The following is a 7,500-nucleotide window of genomic DNA, read 5'->3' as shown; positions in this document are numbered from 1 at the left end:
TCTTTTCGTGTTCCACACACTGATTCGAAAATGACAGCACTTGTTTCCGGTTCGGTGTGAAGTGTCAGTTGCTAAGGGCCACATTTCCCCTTATCTTAATAGGATTTCCGTTCGAACAGTCATCACACAGCGTCCTTCTCCTGCCGGTAACGAGAAGGGAAATGTTGGCGTGAACGATATTCAAAGAGAATTGAAAAGCGTCTAAATTTTAGTCGTTTTTTTATCTATGTACTTAAGATAGACTTAATTAAGTACATAGATAGATATACTAAAGGATATAGATTGCTAGGTAGATTTGTAGATATATGGATGGACGGATAGATTGCTAGGTAGATAGACTGACTCATAAAAATATAAGCAATATGTGTTTATCTATGTATCTATCGGCGACATTACTACTCCTTTGGCAATATAAAATCTTTTTCAACAACAAACGCACATCGCAATATATGAGTCATTATTTTTGTTTGAATATACCACTCATTTCAATCAAATAAAAGCTCTTGTGTCACATAAATATTTTTCTCGTGCAGAATTCAGCCGATTTCCCTGTACATTTCTGAATTCATTGTCTCCGGCCAGGCAGCAGAATCTCGTGAGGCGCAGAGGTGGCTCCTAATCCTTTTCAGTTGGGGCTTAGTGTCGCCTAGGCCTCGGGGACAACGGCTGAAGGTCAGCAGTAAATATCTATATATTCATTGTAGTTAAATTCTCGAATATAGTTTCTTTATAATTTAGATCGTAATTTTTTTGCTTGATAACTTTTTAATAATAATACATGAATATCAAAAACTTTTCCTCAGGCTTACAAACTCTCACCTCGAATTTCAGGCAAAACCTGAGCTCTGGCATATTATGGAGGAATTGTTTGACAGCGGAAATATTCTGGTACTTTGTTCATGCACTGTATATGTTCAGAATTCAAACACAAATCAAACTTTTCATAATGCTTCACACACTTCAGACCAGCAATTGTGGCCGCAAAATATATCCACGCCTAATAAAACATAACTGAAAACAGCAGCTGAAACCTACAGTATCTTAATAATATGCAACCAAAGAACCTTCACAAATACATCATGGGATATCACCCGATGTCGCAGCTGTGTAAATTCTAGCGTGGATAATTCACAAAGAAAACGCAACCACACACAGCCTGTCTCGCAATAGATCTGTTAAGGTGTGAACTGCATTTCAGCTCTATGGGAATTTCCAAACAAGGCTTTGAAATTTCCGAAGTATATCGTTTTTAGATTTAGTGACTGGCAATACTCAACCTCCATTTGGCAGAGAGTTCACACGCGTACCTAATGCTGATATAATGACGTCTGTTGACTGTAAATAATTCCTCTGGTGACCTGAGGTGTGTTATGCTTTTGCGTGTGTTGTTTTATATGCGTATCTTTTATATGATAAATTTTAGACTAATGCTAATTAATTTAGATGTGATGTTATTAGTCCTGCTAACAAACAGTATTGTTGATTTACACACGTATATTTACATACGCAGATGGAGATTATCTATTCTCATCTATTTATTTATTTGGAAAAAAGACAAACACACACACACACACACACACACACACACACACACACACACACACACACATACACACACACACACACACACACACACACACACACACACACACACACACACACACACACACACACACACACACACATATATATATATATATATATATATATATATATATATATATATATATATATATATATATACGTTAACGTTGCACAAAAACATAAGTGGGCAAGGGATCCCAAAGACACTTCCTGGAGCGAAGAGACGTCAGTTGCCTCCGTGGATGTCGTGGCTTCTCTTGCCCGAAAACCGCCGCCTGTGGTGAGGGCAACAGGGTCAAATGGCCCGAAAGGTTCATTGCAGCCATGTCCCCTCAAGGAAGTATGACCTACATCCTGGAGTGATGATTACAATGGCCGTTTTGATTTGTGCCTTCAGTCTATCGCGGGAATAATGACTCTTTTTTCTTTCTTTCTTTCTTTTCTATTTCTATTGTTTCTTTGTCTTTCTTTTTTTCCTCCTCTTTCTTTTTTTTTTTTTTTGACAGACTCGTTACTGAAAACTCGATCGAGGTCTGTCCACGGCGTTGTTCAGCATAGTGGCGACTCCTTCTCTCACTTTCTTAACGACACACACACACACACACACACACACACACACACACACACACACACACACACACACACACACATATATATATATATATATATATATATATATATATATATATATATATATATATATATATATTGTACAGGAAACAGGGTATTACAGCAGCCGTCTCACGTCAGCTGAAGAGGCTTTACATTAACAAAACAGGAGTTCACACCATGTTTTCCACAACGCACTTTTACAACTTGTTTTCCTACTACTGTCCGTTTTCTCCCCTCGGGCATGTATGTAAGAGGCAAGCGGTCATAGAACACGTCTAAGGCAGTGCCATATGCCTACACCGATCAGGACTTGCTTTGTAAGTCTTCAAGGCACGTTCGTAGCAACATTTATAAAAAGTGAACACCTCTGATTGGATATAACGAACCAATATATCCGAATACGTTTATCGAACACCAGTAATGGCAGCAGAAACAAAGTTTTTGTTGACGTGCGTGGATGACCTGGCGAAAGAAAGAGAAAAAGAAAAAAAAACACTAACTAATGATAATTATCATGACTAATATTACTATACTTTTCATCAGTATTTTTTTCCTTATCTTACCATGGGCGGAGGAAGAAGAGAAAGCTCAATCTTACATAATTCATCAAACTCTTCACATGCTTCTGAAATGTTCTATAACAGAAAAGAAAGTACGAATCCTCTTAACGACCAGTTTATTTTAGGACATCGAACTTTCTTTCCTTATCTTTTTTTTTATTATTTTTCCCTATTTCTCTCGTTAATTGTTCTTGATGTTTCTCTTTTTTTCTTTTTTACTTTTTTATTACATCTTTTCCTCCGTTCACTCTTATTGTTTTTCTTTTATTTTCTTTAACATTTTTATTTGTTTCTTCATTTTTCTCTTCTACTTTTTCATGTCTCGTTCTCGTGAGCAAATGCGTACTTAAAAATCCATTATAAAAAGTCCTGTTTCGTGCAAGACGGTAGCATCTTCTAAAATAGAATAATCTTTTGAAGTCTCTTCTTTCCTGTCTTATTTGCCTCCTTAAAAATATCAAAGACTCTTTTATCATCAACGAAAAACAATTCTTCAGAAAGTATTTTTTTTTCTCTTAAGGTGAATAAACATTGTTATAAACTTATGGCTACTTATTTTTTAATATAATTATTTGTTTTAAGTTTGCTCTCCATTAATTTCCCTGGCGTTCCCTCCCTTTTTTCTGGATTATGTGTAAAATATTGTATTTTTTTTTCTTTTTTTTAGAAAACTTTCCTGTGTTACCAAACGGTATATTCTGCAACAAAAATACGCCATTTTTTTCTTTATTTCTTTTTTTGAGTGACTTTTCCCAGTCACGAAGTTTGTTTTGCAACAGAAATTACAGGAATAGAGTTTGGATTCTGAACTATGTTGTCGATAAATACGTTTTCATTGTATGTAGTTTATATCAGGTTTTCTTTATCCTTTAATTATTATTATTATTATTATTATTATTATTATCATTATTATTGTTATTATTATTATTATTATTATTATTATTATTATTATTTTTGTTATTATTATTATTATTATTATTATCATTATTATCATTATTATCATTAGCGTAATGTTACTTTTTTTCTTTTATTTCATTGTCCTTTATTTCTTCATTTTTTACTTCTATTGTTATTATATCAGCATAATTTTACTTTTACTTTTTGTTTTGCTTTTTATTTTACTTGCATATATTCCACGACGTCTAGGAACCCTTCACACATTCCCTCAAGCACACACACACACACACACACACACACACACACACACACACACACACACACACACACACACACACACACACACACACACACACACACACACACACACACACACTCACTCACTCACACACACACACAAACACACACACACAAACACACACACAAACACACACACAATAAGTCCATCGCCTTCCTTACATTTTTCTTTTCTTTTTTTTTCTCGATAATTTTCCTTCCGAAACATAATAGAATGTACCTGCTTCTTGCACAACACTGCTTTGACTAAACACTAAGAAGATTGCACAAAGACCTTGTTCGAGTGTTCAGTGCATTTTCAATAGTCTAATGAGGCTATTGAAAGATGACTTCTTATCTCTTTATGTTATTTTTACTTATTTATATAATATTATTTCTATAACACTCTTTTGGAAAAAATGTGGATAGATAGATGGATGAATGGATAGAGGGAGAGAGTAGGAGAGAGAGAAAAAAAAGAGAGAGAGGAAGGGAGGGAGAGAGTGAGAAAGAGAGAGAGAGAGAGAGAGAGAGAGAGAGAGAGAGAGAGAGAGAGAGAGAGAGAGAGAGAGAGAGAGAGAGAGAGAGAGAGAAATAAAGAGAAAATACGAGAGAAAAAAATCAAGAAGGAAAGAGAGAGAAAGAGACAGAGAGAAATAAGAATAACATGAAAGAGAAAGACAGAAAGAACAAAACTATCTCAGCATCTGACTTGCAAATCCTCTCTCTCTCTCTCTCTCTCTCTCTCTCTCTCTCTCTCTCTCTCTCTCTCTCTCTCTCTCTCTCTCTCTCTCTCTCTCTCTCTCTCTCTCTCTCTCTCTCTCTCCCCTTCAAAACCTCTTCAAGTCTTACCTCATCGATGACGGCGCATCTGCCTCGCCGATTTCATCAAAATGATCTTGATAAAAGAGATTTGCAAGCGAGATTTCGAGGCATCACTTTCCCGTCTGTTGAAGTAATCTGCTTCTTGCTTGCTGTTCATTTCGGTTCTGAGGGAATTTGAACAACAAAGGATGATGAGCTGGACGTGCAGCATCAAACGCACGCATATGCATCCAGGAATACACACCTACACGCACACGCACGCACAAGTTCACACATGAATTTTGTTTTGATCTTATTTATTCATTTCTTAAGTATCTCCCTGTTTATCTACTCTCTAAATATTTCGTTTTTCTCTCCTTTCTCTCTCTCTCTCTTCCTCTTTCTTTTTCTCTCCTCTCTCTCTCTTTCTCTCTATTTTTATATGTTTCCTGCCAATAAAAAAGAAAAAAAAAGAAGAAAAAAGAAAATGAAGAAGAAAGAAAGAAAAAAGAAAAATGAAGAAGAAAGAAAGAAAAAGAAAAGCAGAGAAAAAAGTAAAAATAAAATGAGAGAGAAAAGAAAGAAAGAAAGAGAGAAAAAACAGACAGGGAAGAAGCCAACACTGTTATTGGCGGCTCCTTGCAATCACAGTCACGAAGAGCGAATGACAAGAAATCTGCCCGTGATTGATCTCCTTGGCGAGAGGCCAGACGGTTCTCGCCCCTGAATCAATTGGAAGTGGCTGCGGGATTAGGCTGGGGAAGGATGGGCGAATCCTACAAGGAGTGACATGAGGAAAGGGAATGGTATGTGTTGTGTATTTCAGGCAGTGTGTGATATGTGTTTTATATTCCTGCTACGTCACAGTTTCATGTTTCAGGTAAGATGTATTTTATATTTCAGTTTATATATTTGGGGTTTAATGTAATCTGTGCTAAAAGATCTTTAATATGTTAGGTCTTTAATATCTGAATTATCCGACGATTGAGGAAGAAATTAATTATCTGAACTCGAATTCTGTTTCTTTCTTTCCTTTTCTTATTTGTTAAAATTTAGTTTTATAATTTTTTCTTGAGTGAGTTCGGGTATTACACACGGCTGTGGTGTTCTGATTTTTATGTGCGGTTTCTATTTTTTTTTCTTTATAGATTTTTTTTTCTTTTTATTCTTTTTACGTTTTTGCTGAGTTTCTCTTTTCCTTTTGCTTTTTAACGTGCCCTTTTCTTTTGTCTTCTTCAAATTTTCTGATTTCTTTTCTCTTTATATTCTAATTCCGTTTTTGGCGTGTCTCTTTTTCTTTCTCCTTTGTAACGTGCTTTTTTTTTAAATCTTATGTTTCCTTTTTTTATCCGTGTTTTTTGCCCCATTTTCCTCTTACTTGCGGAATGCCATGGAGTTCTATTTACGCCACGAAATAACTCATTCGACTGGAAAATCGCACGTATTTATTTTTCACCATCAGTGTAACAATTACTAATGGGAAATCAAACAATACCAACATCAGTGTAATAAAAATTATCTACGAAAGTGAACAAAAAAGGCATTTTTAACAAAACTCCGACGTAACAGAGGTCGTTGCAATCTTAATAAAAGTTGAACTGAAAAGTATTTTCTGTTTAATGAAACTGATTTTATTATGTAAAAGATACAAAACAAGTCCAGTTTATTTTTACATACTGCAGAACATTAAACTTTTTTCTCTCTTCTTATCGTGGTTTGCCATTCGTATGATAGTTGCCGAAGATGTACGATATTCATACGGACGGTACACTTATATTTCATCAAATTGTGATGAAAAGCTTTTCATCATGAACAAATTCCTTCAATAGAGAGTATGTTATCGTTTTGGTCTCCCCTTGTTTTTTCACTGTATGTGGCATATTATAAACTGCATTACATTCCCTAAAATTAGTTTTATTTTACGCCTTCGACACACACACGGACACACACACACAGATACATACACAAAAACGGATTTTTAAATTTCTACCCTGACGATTCACTGAATGAATTGATAAGACACATATTGCATTATAATTTTTTTTTCACATACCAAATAGCAAGAGTAGACTAAAGAATATGTGCGACGTCCAAAATACATGTTGACTTTCCCACTGACAAGTAAAGTTAGAGAACCACTAGGATGAAAGATCTAAAGATATTGGTTATCTAATATTGTCAGTTGTACTAACCATCTTAACCTCGAATAAATCGTACCGGAAATGTATAACTATATTAATCACATTGGTTATTTGATGTTACTTACGAATCCCTGTTTGGTAATTAGCTTTTTTGCAGTTTTACCATTGACTAAAACATGATTTTCACGTTTTCCATTGAATTACATGGGTCCAACGCGTAGTCTTTTAGATTTTTGTACGATAATCTTGGTGGGAAATAAATTTAAAACATCATTTTTTCTAGTGCATTACATGGGGCTAGTGCATAGTGTATTAGCAACATTTGTACGATATTCCTGGTGGAAAAATAATGATAAAAACACTAGAATGACACTGCAGTCAAAACAATCAGGTAATTCTGGTTGAATACCGCTGTAACGTTTCATTAGCAAAAGTTTTCCCGTGACTTTTTCCCCGCAGCGTTCACTTTTACGATTAATGCGAGAGAGAGGGATGGCAAAGAAGGAGAGAGTGAGAGAGAGAGAGAGAGAGAGAAAGAGAGAGAGAGAGAGAGAGGGGGGGGGGCAATGAAGGAGAGAGAGAGAGAGAGAGAGAGAGGGGGGGGGCAATGAAGGAAAGAGAGAGAG

Source organism: Penaeus vannamei, chromosome 39 (assembly GCF_042767895.1).
Source record: "Penaeus vannamei isolate JL-2024 chromosome 39, ASM4276789v1, whole genome shotgun sequence".
Lineage (NCBI taxonomy): Eukaryota > Metazoa > Arthropoda > Malacostraca > Decapoda > Penaeidae > Penaeus > Penaeus vannamei.
Note: the sequence above shows the minus strand (reverse complement) of the source record.